The following is a 16,160-nucleotide window of genomic DNA, read 5'->3' as shown; positions in this document are numbered from 1 at the left end:
AATTCACGGCCATGAAAAACATGTCACAGACCGTGAAGTCTGGTCTTTTGTATGCTTTTACCCTATATTATACAGATTTCATTGGGGAGACCAGCGTTTCTCAAATTGGGGGTCCTGACCCAAAAAGAAGTTGCAGGGGGGTTACAAGGTTATTTTAGGTGGGTTGTGGTACTGCCACGGCCGGCTCCAGCATTTCTGTTGCCCCAAGCAAAAAAAAAAAAAAAAAAGCCGCGATCGCTGCCCCCGAATTGCCGCAGGTGCTGCCCCTCTCCCTTGGCCGCCCCAAGGACATGCTTGTTAAGCTGGTGCCTGGAGCTGGCCCTGGGTACTGCCATCCTTACTTCTGAGCTGCCTTCAGAGCTGGGTGGCTGGAGAGCTATGTCTGTCGGGTGGGTGCCCAGCTCTGAAGGCAGTTCCCCACCAGCAGCAGCACAGAAATAAGAGTGGCAATACCCTAACCATGCCACCCTTACTTCTGTGCTGCTGCCTTCAGAGCTGGGTGGCCAGAGAGTGGTGGCTGCTGACTGAGGGCCCAGCTCTGCAGGCAGCAGCGCAGAAGTAAGGGTGGCAATAACATACCGTGCCATCCTCACTTCTGCACTGCTGCTGGCGGCAGCTCTGCTTTCAGAGCTAGGATTCCAGACCCAGCCTACAGCTACTGCTCTCCAGGTGCCCAGCACCACTACCAGCAGCAGCAGCACAAAAGTAACAGTAGCAGTACTGCAACCCCCCCACACACACACAATAACTTTGCAAACCCCCCCCCACACAACTCCTTTTTGGGTCAGGACCCCTACAATTACAACACCATGAAATTTCAGATTTAAATAGCTGAAATCATGAAATTTATGATTTTTAAAGTCCTATGACCGTGAAATTGACCAAAATGGACCGTGAATTTGGTAGGGCCCTATTTATAAGATATTTTTGGGTCTTGCTTACAATGGTTAATGCAAGGTGCAGATTGATTTAAAAAAAAAATCTCTGGCGCTACATATATTCCAGTGTGGGTGCATATGTGAATCCATCAAATAGGACTGCCTGCCTGCTGGTCTGTGAATAGTGAAATTAATTCTGCATGAAAGGGCTTTTTTGGGTATGTTTTTAATGACAAGCCCTCTCAGATACATGGGAAGTGTATTATTAACACTGCATTATTCCACAGCTACCACATTCACCCGATCAACCTTTCTTTCTGTTTTCCTTCTCAGAGTAGAAGCACTGTGCTACCTTTTCACCAGCTGAGAAAGCAGTTGCTATTGTTAATGCTGCTTACAGTGATCAAGCATGTAAGACATGGGGTTATTCAATGTAGCAAATTTCATTGCTGCATGAAGCATATGGCTTTAACAATTATTTTTAATAATATATTGGAAATCAATAAAACAAAAGTAGCATTTCTCAAAATAAAAAAGGAATCCATAAAACTGAATTAAATCCATTGCAACAGCAAGCCTATAGTATAAAATCTTCAGGCACTACTGTATTTGCACAATAATAACCAAAGGGAAACTGAATGGGTCACTCTCAAATTATCTATTGTGGGCGCCCCTTTCTCAGAGTGATACTGCCACTGTTGTGATGAGCATTGCTGCTTGAGTTATGAGTCCATCAGTTTCAAGAGATGGCATGGTCGTCTGGACAGAGCATGCCAGACTGGAACCCAAGAGACACGAAGTTCTAATTCCTGGGTCTGCCGCTGACCTGCTGTGTGACCCTGTAAAAGTCACCCTCTGTGCCGCTGTTTCACCTCCAACCTTTATATCTGTCCTGTCTGTTTAGTTTTTAAGTTCTTTAGGGCAAGAACTTTCCCTTTCTCTGTGTTTATACAATGGCTAGCACAATGGGGTCCTGATCTCAGCTCTTGGTGCTACTGTAATACTAATGAATAATAAGTGTAATTATAAAAAGAGGGAGCTATTGGAAGGATATTAACTATGAAGGTTCCTTGATGTTGAATTTACTGCTTTTCCTGTCACTGCAGACTGGATAGCTTGAATTCCTTGACCTTCATGGCATGCAAGGCCTTTGGTGAGGACAAGGAGAGAGGGAAGTTGATAGTTTAGCTAGTTTATTGTTTCTGTTGCCATTAGGAGTTTGTTAGGGACAAGCTAGTTTTCTATTTTTTTTTAAATCGACTGTGTATAGTTTAAAATTCATAGCTGTGCCTAAAGTGTTCACTATATTCCCATCAAAATAAATAAAATAAATGTACTTAGGATCAACCCAAGATTGGAACGCTGCTACATGTGAAAGAAAAGCAAACTAGGCATGTTTAAAATTCTTCAGATTCACAGGGTGATTGTTTTATACAAACATGCATTAGTGAATCTCTCAGACAAAATTCCTGGAAAAGTTAAGAAACTCTCATTGATATCTACTGTAATTCCCATAGAAATAACAGAAATATTAAATCCTATCTAGGAAAGAAAGATGTGAGGGACAGGGGAGGGGCTGAACACAGTTCATTTACAGAAAACAAAGATTCCTTTATTTTAAAAGATTTCTGTGTAGTGAGCACTAACTTTGTCTTGAATCATTCAGTCTACTTTCCTTTTATAGCTCTTATTCCTTCAGTACATCTTGGCATCTATTCCAAACTATAAACAGAAAAATCTAGATTGAGATTCATGCAATTTTTAGCCTCCAGGTAATGCAATCAGCCATTACATGTTGCCTATCCCTGCAGAAAAAGCTCCTTATGTCATGGGTGTCTGTGAAACTTCTATAGCCTTGAATCTTCTCTTTAAAACATTTTTAAAAGATAAAATGACATTTTCTTCTTGTGCTGTTGGATGCTCCACAAAGAAGAAGAGTTTAATGGGAGGCATGTTTTATCTACAAACTGAATTTGTAAAACAGAGCAAAATGTACACAGCTCCCTATGGTAAAACCAGGAATATATCTGAAGTAATAAAGGTGAAATCCTGGCCCCATTGAAGTCAATAGCAAAATTCCCATTGACTTCAGTATGAACAGGATTTTACCTCAAGCCTTCACAAAGATAAGGGTCAGAGCTTCGAAGATGACAGAAATATTATATCAAGAACAGAATTTTTTGTTTTAAAATATCTGTAAAATGAATAAATTCTGAACTTTCCAGTGTGTCTGAAATTAGTAACAAAGTTAAGAAGCTCACAACAATGACTGTGGTCAACTCATTGGTAATGTCCAGGCATGAAGAATCATCTGATATATGCCATCCTAAGGGATTCTACTATGATCCCAATTCTCTAGTGACCTTAACCCAGGAATGGTTTGACTTAATAAGGCCTCACAGTACACTGAAGCAACAGGTGGAGTGGAAAGAGGGAACCTTAAAAGAATAAAACAAAGCAAACATTAAATAAGGTTTGCTGCTGCTCTGTATGTTTCTGTCAGCTGATACCATACTAGAGAACTATTCCCTTTGATACACTGATCGATTACACAGATCTCAGTCATCCCCAAGAAACTCCTCTCCAGCAAACATCCTGACTAACCATGTCTATAGAGTCTAAAAGAAATTTCAGTTTTGTGCTGTAGAAACAACCACTACTGCTAAAGAACCCTTTACCACCTAAACAATTCAGACTTGTTCTTCTAATGTCCTTCTCGAACCTATTTGTGGGTCAACAACTCTAATCCAATTCCCAAATCAATGTTTTACTTATACCAACAAAACTCTTCCCTGCTTCTAAAGAATTAACCATAGGGTGATATAGCTCAAACCTCTCCTCTACAGTCTCCCCTGAGCATTGCATTCAACAGGCAGTGGGTGTGATGGGCCCAAACCCTGTAAAGATATGTCTAACTTCAATCAGACACCCGCAGTTGGCCCATCCCAGCTGACTCGGCTCGCGGGGTTCAGGTTAATGGGCGGTTTAATTGCAATGTAGACTTTCAAGGCTGGGCTGGTGCCTAGGCTCTAAGACCCTGCGAATGGGAGGGTCCCAGAGCTCAGGCTGCAACCCAAGCCTGAAAGTTTTAGTAACCACAAAAAGAGCGCCACTGTGCAAACTACCAACTGAACAGCCCCTTAGCCCGAGCCCTATGAGCCAAGTCAGCTGGCATGGGCCAGTCTTGGGCGTCTAACTGAAGTGTAGACATATCCTAAGAGTCCCAGAAACTTCAACCAAACTTTTGTACTTGTGACCCCTTTCACACAGCAAGCCTCTCAGTGTGACCCTCTTTATAAATTAAAAACGTTTTTTAATATATTTAAAACTATTATAAATGCTGGAGGCAAAGCAGGGTTTAGGGTGGAAGCTGACAGTTTGCGACCCCCCTGTGTAATAACTTCATGACCCCTGAGGGGTCCTGACCCCCAGTTTGAGAACCCCCATAGGTACTTTAATATCACTTCCCTATTCCAAGTATCCATTCCCAGTAACTATCAACAACATGTAGCACTGCTTGATGTATACCATTATGTTTAATATACTTCATATTGTTCCACCTTTACCACTTCCGGTAAATGCCTGTATATTTGTAACAATTATATTTAATTAAGATTACTAACCAAGTAAGCCCTCCTTTTTGGAGATTTATTTCTACCTTCCTGTTTCTCCCTGGTCTAACAGCTAGTATGTCGGACAGGTTTTCTTGAAATACCCTAATACCATAATAAAATATTAACCACAAAAAGAGCACCAATGTGCAAACTACCAACTGAAATTACCTTTCAGATTATTATTGTTTTAAGAAAATTGCAATTTTTCTGAACTCCAGGAAGCAAGGCTGTAGGTATTTCACAGCAGCTTGCCTAAGAGTTTATATCAGGTTAATAATGTCATTAGTGGGAGTTGAGAAATGCCACTACAGCTAAAAGAAAAGTGAGAAACTTCACACTCTGCATGTGAAAGTTTCTCCTTAGGAAATCCCTATGGTTCACTGTTCCTGTCAGGCAAGGCAATGTACCTATAAATTTCACCAAATGGGAAACTCAAAGCATAGTGCTCAAAGTGCATTGCTGCGGTATATCAGCACTTTTTTTCTCTACTCTGTTGAAGTTGACAGACTCCAATCTCTGACGTACCATGCCTGCTCCAAAGACTGGATACCTTGTCAACTTCACTTTGCTTCTCCGCTGATGTATGAAGTGAAGCAACGGGGGAATTGTGTGATGTACAGGATGTGCTAGCAAAAGACTGCTCTGTATTTCCTGGCTTCAGTCATGTAATATTGGTGAGGACTGCAAAATCGAATTCCAACATTGCCAATCCCAAACAATCAAAAAATCATGATCCAGGCCACCAAAAACAATGAAATTGGCTTAAAAATCATGAGATTTCATAAATAATATATGTTGGGTTCTTTTATTCACTGTTTTTGAACCTTTAAGGGGCACATTTGCAAGTTTTTCTCTGCAACTACGTAAGCTAGAACTTCCTTTAAAAAAATGAAAACTGAGTTCTTGTCTACACAAAAAAATTGTACCAAAGTTATACCAGTATAGCTTATTCTTGTACTGGATGGATACACTGCCCTGCCCTAGGAGCTGAGTCCCAAACAGAGCTACAGGCCAATCCTTCCTCAGAGAGGCTGAGGGCTACTGCGGCCTGCCCCAGCTCTGAAAATGCTCTTACTGAAGCATGCATGGAGAGATTTCTGTGGGATAAAAGGCCTCCTTTATATAGAATGGATTCCCCCTAGAGGAGATTGAGACTTGGGGGTATTAGGAAACAATTGGGTGGTGCCCCAGAAGGTACTTGTGATTGAACTTGGCACATAATATCCCTTTCTCATGACATGCGGGCACCCAGCACATGAAATGCAGGCTGTTGCAGAATTTTTACTGACCTGAAGTTTTGAGACAGTTAAAAATTACTGCAAAATGTGATTCCTGCCAGTGGGCAGGAAAAGTCCAAGTTAACTATAAAGCAGCCATGATGCTGCTACCTATAATAGAGGAACTTTACAGAGAGCGGCCATAGATAAAGTGCTGTATCAAGGTGACAAGAAATAAATACATATTGGTGGTGATATACTATGCCACCCACAAACCTCACGTTATAACTCCATCCTCCATAGAAACTGACATGGTTGCTGATGCTCTTCTGACAATTTTCAGCAGGGTGGGCTTCCCCAGCAAGGTCCTCATGGACCATAAAGCCAATTTCATGTCCATGCTTCACCAGGGCTTGTGGGAGTAATGTGGGGCTGGACTTTTCTGGGCCTCTGTATCGCTCATAAACCAATGGGCTGGTGGAAAGGTTTAACGGGACACTTAAAATGATTCTGAAAACTTGTGCAGATCAGCACCCATATGACTGAGATAAGTACTTACCTTATCTGCTGTTTGCCTATAGTGAAGTTCCCCAAGTATTCTCAAGGTTTTCCCTTTAGAGCTGTTCTCTGGAAGGAGGACCTACTGGAGGGCTGAGTGGCAGGGGAAAGCCTCTGCTGAGGGGAAAATCAGTGGTGGAGTAGATTTTGGCCTTTAGGGAAAGGCTCGCCGGGCTCATGTTTTTCCACGAGAAACTAGCCACGGTCCAGGAGGGACATAAGGTCTGGTATGACCTCGCCACATATGCTAACACAGTAAAAACCACCATTTTTCCTAGTGAAGACAAGGCCAGTCATTCACTTTTCAAACTCTCCCTCCAGCAGTTATTTCCCTAATCCACATCTCCCCAGTGACATCAATGGAAAGACCAAGAGGTCAGCATCAGCATGGAACTTTCAAATCCTCGTGAGCCAAAACAAAATATTTTCTCATGTTGTTTTTTATACTCAGACTAAGCAGCTTTTGTGGTTATTAAATGCCCCCACTATGCTCTGACATTTAGTCATCCATATAAGCTGTTTATTGCATTTTGCCTACTGTACTCTTCTACCATGACATTATCCCTTAATTTTTCTAATGAATAGCACTTTTACTGTAGTAACCCATGCAGTAAATTATTTATGCTGTGTACAGTTGGTTGTCACAAAACAGACTGAAGAGACAGTGTAGTGAGCAGACCATGTTATTAAAAAATAGATTGGCAGTTCAGTAACTACCAGCAATTTTCAGTTTTGTTCATACTGTCATTTTTTAGCTTTAAAATGTTGCCAACCGGATTATTTGAAATCACAAGGGACTTGAGGTTACACACTAAAGGATTGAAGTCAGAACTTGTGACTGATGTTCAGCTTTCCTGTTTCATTCTCACCTCTTGCAGTCTCCCTTCCTTCCCCTCAGCAATATTGTTTCTCAAAAGAGCACCCACTCCAGATATGCCGCCTTCTGTTTTCAGAGACCTGTGCCCGGGTATCTTGCACTGTGATCTCTAACAGACTCTCAAGTACAGCTCTGGAGTAGTGAATTAAATGTCCTGTCACAGTAGTAATACAATGCAGATAAACCAGAGAGCACCAGCCTTCTGCTCTGCAGTGCTGCAATGAATGGGATCCTTGTGACTTTCAGAGTGCAGTCAGTGCAGCACAACAGAACAGAGGCGCAGTGCCAAGACTGAATAAGCAATAGATGGTGGGGGAGCACTACATGTGAGAAGATGACTCTCTACAATGTGGCAGTATTATGGAAATCTGTATAGTTTACGCTTCAGGAAAGTGCTGATCACAGCTAGTGGTGCCACAGTGAAGGAGGTGCTGTAGTACCGTTTACATTTTAATTGATCTTTCTCTGTGCAAAGAAACAGCCGCAGCCCCCTGTCCTCACTGAAGGAAATGACAGTGAGCTGGGGAAAGTTTTTTCAGTTCAGCTTCCAGCTGAAGTTTAACCTCTGAGAAACTGTAAAAGTTTCTCAGACTGGGTAAGAAATAGCATAGAGAGGGAGAGCAATTACTCCTGACTGCAGCTGCACATTGTTAGCTCCAACCTGGATAGAAGGGGATCCAAGTGTCTCTCTGTGGCAGAGGGAAATAGACTCTGGGATACAGGAGAACCTGTAGGGAAATCCTAGGAACAGCCAATCATGGGATGAAATCTTAGGCTGAAGTGTAATGTTCTGTTGTTGGTATTTAAGTTCCCTGCAAGGCCAAAGCCCAAGGAGAGGGGAATCTGGATTACATAAAGAGTCTGTATCTCCTGTTCAGAGCAGAGCAGGAGTTTCACTTGTTTACAGGGTCATTGCCCCACGTTGTTGCCTCACACTCCGAAACTGACAGCCTGAGAGTGATGACGTACATAGGGTGGCAATTTTTGGAAGGCTTTGGATGTGATTCACTGAAACTTTGACAGGTTTCCTGGATTGGCTTCTTCTGTGCCATCCACTACCACTTACATATCAGCTAAATTATAGAATGTCCCTATTCAGCCTGCAGCTGTGTGTGTTACTGATGTAACTGAAAGGCAAGCCAAAAATGCCAAACGTGTTTCAATTCGGGCTTATGACACTTGGGACATTTTATGTCAGGAACAAGTGGGCATTTGTCTGGAGTCTGCCCACAAAGGCACAACAGTAGAGATGTAGTAATTCTTTATCTGAGCTCCTGGTTTGGAAGCAGAAGGCTTACGTAATCCCCCAGCTGGGATTTTTGTATTCTCATTAAGCCATTTGCTGCACAGACATCTTATTGGAGACAGCCAGCAAAATAAGGGCCCAATAGAAAAAGGATCTCTTTTTATTTGGGAGTGGGTACCATTAAGTGCACAATGTTAAACTGCTCTTGTGTAGCTGAACTGTGTTATTTCCATATATAAAACTATAAAGACAGTTAAGGCTGGAAGGGTATTAAAAGTTACTCCAGCTATCACCCAGACATCTGCAAACCTCCCTATCGCACAATTCTATAAACATCCTCAGGACCTCCACCACAGAAAGCCTGAGTTCACTTTTTATTCTTACTAGCCCAGGGCAAGGAGGGAAAAAGAAGGGGAAGATATCACCCCATCTTCCCTCCCTCTGAACAGCATGGAGATGAATACAGAGAGGCACCTTGAGGCTTGGCAGGCCGTAGTTCAACCCCCAGGAGCATGTTTAGTAACTGTCCTGCTGATCAATTCTTCATGTTGCAGTGTGTGTCAGGAGTTCTCCCCAACCCACCAACAACCTACTCGATTTTAGAGTGGAGCAAACAGGTTTCTTCTGTTAAGTTCCCCCACCCTCTCAAGCTGCTAGATTGTTGCTACAGATAGAAAGGGAGCACAGGTGGATCTTCCAGCCTACTGTCTTTCTCATCCTTAGAGAGTTTGTCCCTTCCCTGCCACATAGCTTTTTCTAAGGGAAAGCAGAGGTGTTTCTCACACCCCTCTCTCTTCTTAGCCTGAAGGAGGAGGGTCCCTCTGTCCCATCTCCAGCTGCCACATATTCTTTGCGAGCAGTTATTGCAGCTGCCCCAACTGGCTTCACTCCCTGTCATGATGTAAGACTCTACGTGGGAAGGCCTTTTACCAATAGTCAGAATTAAAAAGGAGAGAGTCATCTATGAGTCCGAAGTGTCTAAAAATTAATAGCAAAATTATTATTTAAAGAAGAGTCTAAGATTGGTCATTGCTCATCTGGTTCCTGATTTTTATCCAGTGACATTTTGGGGCAGAACCACACTTGAATGTCTGCCATCAGTTCCCTAATGCCATGTAATAACTGACCTTTCATTATCACCCAACCAATTTCCACTGCCTGTTTAACCCTAACTTTGCTCCTTTGGTTGGTTGGCTAATTGGACTCTGATGTTGGTAATGCAGGTGTTGCTTCTACTATGCATATTGTAGGTTTTAAGAATAGTGGGGTCTCAGGACTTGTAACAGGACTCCACTCTTCTGACCCAACACAAACCGGCTGGATGCTTCCAAGTATATAAACACCAGTACACTGTTTAGTGGTTCACCTCCACCAGCTCCCCTGTACAGCCTTGTTCAGCAATGTACAATTGGAAGTAAACTTCCCCCTTAGCTCACCCTGCAGTGAGGGAGAGGGAAAGAGCTCTTGATTCTGGATCCCCTGGCCCCTGCCAGCCTCCCCACTTGCATTTCCTTCCATCCTTTAACTCAGAGTTTGCCCGCCCCTGCTTTAACTGTTCCCAGTTGATAGGTAGATTGCTCTCATCAGCTTGTCAGCCACCTGCCTAATTAAGTCATTGAGCATCCATCCCTCAATTAAATCTACTCCATGGGGGAAACAGCTAGTACAGGGGTGGGCAAACTTTTTGGCTTGAGGGCCGCATCGGGTTTCCAAAATTGTATGGAGGGCCGGTTAGGGGAGGCTGTGACTCCCCAAACAGCCAGGCGTGGCCCAGCCCCCGCCCCCTATCTGACTCCCCCTGCTTCTCGCTCCCTGATGGCCCCCCCAGGACTCCTGCCCCATCCATCCCTCCCTCCCTGTCCCCTGACCGCCCCCGGACTCCCTGCCCCTGACTGCCCCCTGCCACCCCATCCAACCCCTTCTCATTCCTGATTGCCCCCCGGGGACCCCTGCCCCATCCAACCTCTCCTCTCATTCCTGATTGCCCCCCAGGGACCCCTGCCCCATCCAACCCCACCTCTCATTCCTGACTGCCCCCCGATACCTCTGCCTCATCCAACCACTCCTTCTCCCTGACTACCCCACCGCCCCATTCAACGCCCCCTCTCCTTCCTGACTACCCCCCAGGATCCCTGCCCCCATTCAACCCCCCTGTTCCCCGCCCTCTGACTGCCCTGATCCCTATCCACACCCCTGCCTCCAACCACCACCCCGAACTCCTCTGCCCTCTATCCAACCCCTCCCTCCCCACTCCCAGCCCCCTTACCGCGCTGCCTGGCGCACCGGTGTCTGGTGGCACTACAGCCGCGCCTCCCAGCGCACCAGGACAGGCCGCCGTGCCACCCGGCTGGAGCCAGCCACGCCACCGTGCAGCACCGGGTCAGGCTGCGGCTCTGCAGTGGCGCTGCCCGGCAAGAGCTCACAGCCCCGCCACCCAGAAGACTGCACCGGCGGCGGAGCCAACTGAGGCTGCGGGGTAGGGGGAACAGCAGGGGAGAGGTCGGGGGCGAGCCTCTCGGGCCAGGAGCTCAGGGGCCGGGCAGGAGGGTCCCGCAGGCCGGATGTAGCCCTCGGGCTGTAGTTTGCTCACCTCTGAGCTAGTACCTTAGTGACCAGAGTAATGGGTCAGCTCAAGGTTCCTAGCACTCTGTCACAGGGCTCAACAATGGTTCAGATGCAGTACCAATTCATTTCAGTGCTTACCTTTCTCAAAATTAATTCAGACTGGAAATCAGCCAGACCTCAATAATTAACAGACACTAGCTAATAACATCAAAAGGTAAAGGCTAGGTGGTTCTAATTGCATGTCAAAGGCTGAAGAAGCAAATCTATTAGAAGTCAAGAAGACTGAAAGCAAAGATATGAATCAACTATCTTATTCTATAAATCAAATGGGAAATGTTCTTTGTCTAACTCATTAATAGCAACAGGAAGTTTCTTCAAAGCAACAGTGGGACCATAAACCCAGTGAAAATATCAGACTTCCTGACCTATGGGGAGTTTGTGAGAAACTAAGTATTTACAATTCTGGATCAAACATACCTTGAGCCTTAGAGGAACACTGTCATCAACTCAAAAGCTTTCAATTTTCAGGTAGTTATCAGGTAGTAAATCTGCCCATAATTTCTGTCATGTTACAATAACATTTTCCTAACCATTTTTTGCCCTACAAGCCCTCCTCCCCACAAAAACAAAAGGGCAAATTGACTTATTGACTGCGTAGGGGAAACAGTGAAACTGACTGTTGGCAAAGTGCTGCCAAATGCACAAACTAAACAAACAAAAGAGGTAATTATTTTTCATAACTCTCTTTCAGCCATAGCAATCTTAGGCCAGGTCTACACTACACCCCTAATTCGAACTAAGGTACGCAACTTCAGCTACGTGAATAACGTAGCTGAAGTTCGAAGTACCTTAGTTCGAATTAGTTCGAACTTACCTTGGTCCACACGCGGCAGGCAGGCTCCCCCGTCGACTCCGCGGTACTCCTCTCGGCGAGCTGGAGTACCGCAGTCGACGGCGAGCACTTCCGGGTTCGACTTATCGCGTCCAGACTAGACGCGATAAGTCGAACCCAGAAGTTCGATTTCCAGCTGTCGAACTAGCGGGTAAGTGTAGCCAAGGCCTTAGGTGTTGTTTGTAAGAGCAATGTGGAAACATTTCCAAACAAAGTGAGATTTTAAGTAGACATTGTCCCATTAAAAATGAGCATTCAAACACAGAATTTCAGAAAGCCTTTGGAGGACTAAGGAAGCTGTCGCTCTCAGACATTTACTTTATTTTTCTCCCACACTGTCTCTACAAAACCAAGTCTACCCAGCACCTGGCCATACACATGGGTGATCAATATAAACACTCCTATAGGATGGGAGCAGGACTCCAGACCTGCAATACGCTAAGATCCCGATCTCACAAATGACTTGCACTGTCAATGACCTCAAGGCGCTCTTTTTGCAACCAGGAGGAGAAGGCAGTGGGCCACTAAGCTGACTGTGCACCACGTACGATTGCCCATACACAAAGCTGGCATTATGGTTGCTTTGTGCCAACGGAGCAGCACAAAGTATTCATAGCAAGTACAACCAGGAACCAGGTTTACTCTTTAATATTGTTAGCCAATATGCTAAGTTACTCAGAATGTTTTGCATTCATGCTAAGCTGTATAACAATGAACTGTATTTCCCACATGCTCTGTACTCTTGCCAAGCTTCATTGTGAAAACTTACTAGCCAGTAAACTGTACACTGTACGTAACCTCTGTTGTTTGTGTATGCAGAACCTGTCAGAAGCAATGCCAAATATAAATGGTGTGTTAGGCACAATTGGTTATCTTCTAGGGATAATTGGTACAATTAGTAGAGATGTCTTTCAAAATATGCAGAAAACAAGATAAGAAAAGCAATGACAGGCTTGTGATAATATAGTAAAATCTGTGAAATCTTCTCTCTGTGGTAAACAAGTGTGGTATAAATATGGGAAAAATTTAGTTCAAGATTTTGGAACACAGTGAAAATGTGAACAGCAAGCCTGTTCTCCAGATTGGGTAAAGTATTAACCCTTTCTGTATTGTGCCGATTTATCTATGCTTAATAAACTGATTGAGCTGAGTTATCTGATATCTTATCAATCCAGAATTGAGAGCTCTGGTATCAACAACATCCATAACAATATCCATTCTAGTACATTTAAGAATCTAGGGAATGTCCAAATATGTGACTACATTTGAGTTCCTGAATTTCACTTTGTATTTTCACTTGTAGATGTTTGAATTTAATTTTGAGATAGAATTTATTTTCAGAGAGCCTATTATATACTATATGAGAATCCTCATCTAATTCCTATATAAAAGGACTGTTCATCAACCAAGGCATATCATCAAATTAATCTACCTTGTCCATATGGGCAAGAATGCAGAAGAGCACGTGGTGCAACACTGAGTTTGAAGTCTCAGAGCATCTTATTTAATGGTAAGAAACTTTGCTTTGTAGGGGCAAGTGAAGAGTGACTGGGAAATCCCGACTGAGCCACAATGGTGCTAGCTCAGGAAAAGGCACATACCATCATAAGAGATTGTATCGGAGATTCCTCGTCACTGAAGACACTACTGCTCAATTACTGGCCATGGTGTCCATTATGAATGCTTAGCTGCAGCTCAGGAAGTGAAGGACATCTCAAGTTAAATCTTGGGTGGTACAGCCAGCAATAACAATGGATAATAGTTCTGCTGAAGAATATTAACTACATGCATCTACAGATTTTCTGACCATATAATTAGGACGGATGTTCTAGAGTGGACTTCCTATCCCTTTCCCCTCAAAGATGAGTTCCAGTTCCATTGATAAGGTTCTTCCCCTGTATGATGGGGTGTGGGGACTGCATCCAGTGCGGGGTGAATGCACGCCGTCCTTCAAGCCGCCCTCTGTCTCCAGGCACTGAGGCCTAAGGGCTAACGTCACCAAGTGACCCTTTTCTGCAGGGCTGTGAAGCCTAGCGGCCAGAGTCCACAAGGCTACTCTGGTTTGCTGGGCAGCAAGGCCTAGTGGCCAAAATAAATAGAGATACCCTGATTTACAGGGTGGCGTGGCCTGATGGCCTGAAAAGGTGTGGGCCACCACCCCGGGGTGGGATGGAGAGGAGGCTTGGTAGCTGGAGTAGGGGGACCTGGACCCTCCCTACTACACAGGTCCCAGCCCAAGGCCCTGGCGGCAGCAAGTGATTTCTCCACTGAGTCAGAGGGGATCCAACCACAAAACACTAACTATGCTTGGGACTATAGCTAGTCCCTCCCCTGGGCTATTTCTTAACGTGACTCCTGCATCCATGGTCTGGGTGACTTCGGGTTTCCCAGGTTCCTCTCCCTGGGCTGGTCCCGGTGGCTCTGAAGTCCCTGGGGTGTCCACAGGTATCAGGGCATCTGCCGGGGTCTCAGAGCCTCTGACTACGGCTTTTGGGGGCTGCCACTGCTTCAAGGCAGGAGCCTGCAATGGACATCCTTCCTCTCCAGCAGTCAGCTCAGCGTGAGCTGGACTTCTCCTTTTTAGTGACTTGTACTGCACTTGGTGCATGCCCAGTAGGGACATGGGGGCATGGCTTCCTCAGCCAGAAATGAGGAGCTAACCCTTTCTCGTCCAGTTTGGGGTGAGTGCACTCGTCACACCCTGTATGGCAATGTGTTCCAGTGGATAGGAACTCAGTTGAGTTGGACTCAGAAGAGCTGGTTCTGCATTGGCTCTGCACTGACCTGCTGGGTGACTTTGAGCAAATTGCTTCACCTCTCTGTGCCTCAGTTTCTCCATATTTAAAATGGGAACAACCATACTTATCTCCTTTGTAAAGACCTTAGATCTAGGGATAAAAAGCACTACCTAAGACCTAGGTATATATATTTTTCTGCCTTTTGAGGTATTAAGTGGTCACAAGATGTTTCCTTGTACACAGGGATACTTACCCGTTCTTGTCTACATCCTGGGCAGTTGTGTCTATTCCAGAACGATCTCTAGCATTCTGGCACATCTGATCTACTTTCTTTCATATCTCAACGAGACTTTGCCATAAGCATAAGGTTTATATTATGAAATGATCTTGCTATGAATTGAGGGGGAAAACTCCTAGTATCATTGATTCAGCAAGCTTAGAATAGTATGTTATGCAGACACTGCTTAGCCTAAGGAAAGGGATTAAAAGACTCTGAGATGATTTACTCAAACAATAAAAGACATTGAGATGTTCGTAGTCCTAGTGGCAAGTCTGAATACACATAAATTGCCCTCCCCAATGATGAGCAGAAATCAGACAATGAGTCACAGATACTCATTGTTGCTTGAGGATATTTTCTTTTTCTAACACCTTTGACTTCCCAACCTCCATCCTTCAGAATCTGCCTCCCTCTATGAGACATATCAAGTAATAAAAATGTATAGTTTTGTGTCTGAAATTAAGTATATACCAATCGTTAGAAACTTGTCTTGATTTTGTGGCCAGGGTATCTAGAGTGGCTACTGATAATCATAAGATGTAGGAACACATTTAACGTATTCCTATTGCCCTTTTCTTAGCTGTCATTGATACATGCTTTTATAAAAGTTCAGCTACTCAGTATCAGTTACAGTAACTGAATGAGAAACTGAACTCTGCTCTGCTGACTGTATAAAGACTGCGCTACATACAGATTTTTTTACCAATATATCTATTACAGTTAGGGGTGCCAAACTGAAATAATTATATTGGCACAATCCTTAGTGAGGATGCAGTTATACCAGTATAAAGGTGCCTTGTATTTATATAGCTTGTTCCCCTTTCCATACCGGACTAGCTATACTAGTCTAAGCAGTTATACCAGTAAAACTATGCTCAGATAAGGGGACGGTACTGTGTTAACGATATTGGTATAAAGTGCTACAACAATTCTATTCAGACAAAACCTAAAAGGTGTGCAAAACTACTGCTTTCAAGGATCTATATTATGTACTTCATAGTAGTATTAGTCTGAAAAAAATCATGCGTGTTAATGGGTCACATGTCTATTCTATATAAGGTACTGTAAAGAGAAAGGTTTCAGAGTAGCAGCCGTGTTAGTCTGTATCCTCAAAAAGAACAGGAGTACTTGTGGCACCTTAGAGACTAACAAATTTATTAGAGCATAAGCTTTCGTGGGCTACAACCCACTTCTTCGGATGCATATAGCATAGAAGTGGGTTGTAGCCCACGAAAGCTTATGCTCTAATAAATTTGTTAGTCTCTAAGGTGCCACAAGTACTCCTGTTCTTTTTG

Source organism: Trachemys scripta, chromosome 7 (genome assembly GCF_013100865.1).
Source record: "Trachemys scripta elegans isolate TJP31775 chromosome 7, CAS_Tse_1.0, whole genome shotgun sequence".
In the NCBI taxonomy this organism is placed as follows: Eukaryota; Metazoa; Chordata; order Testudines; family Emydidae; genus Trachemys; species Trachemys scripta.
This window is presented reverse-complemented; position numbering follows the sequence as displayed.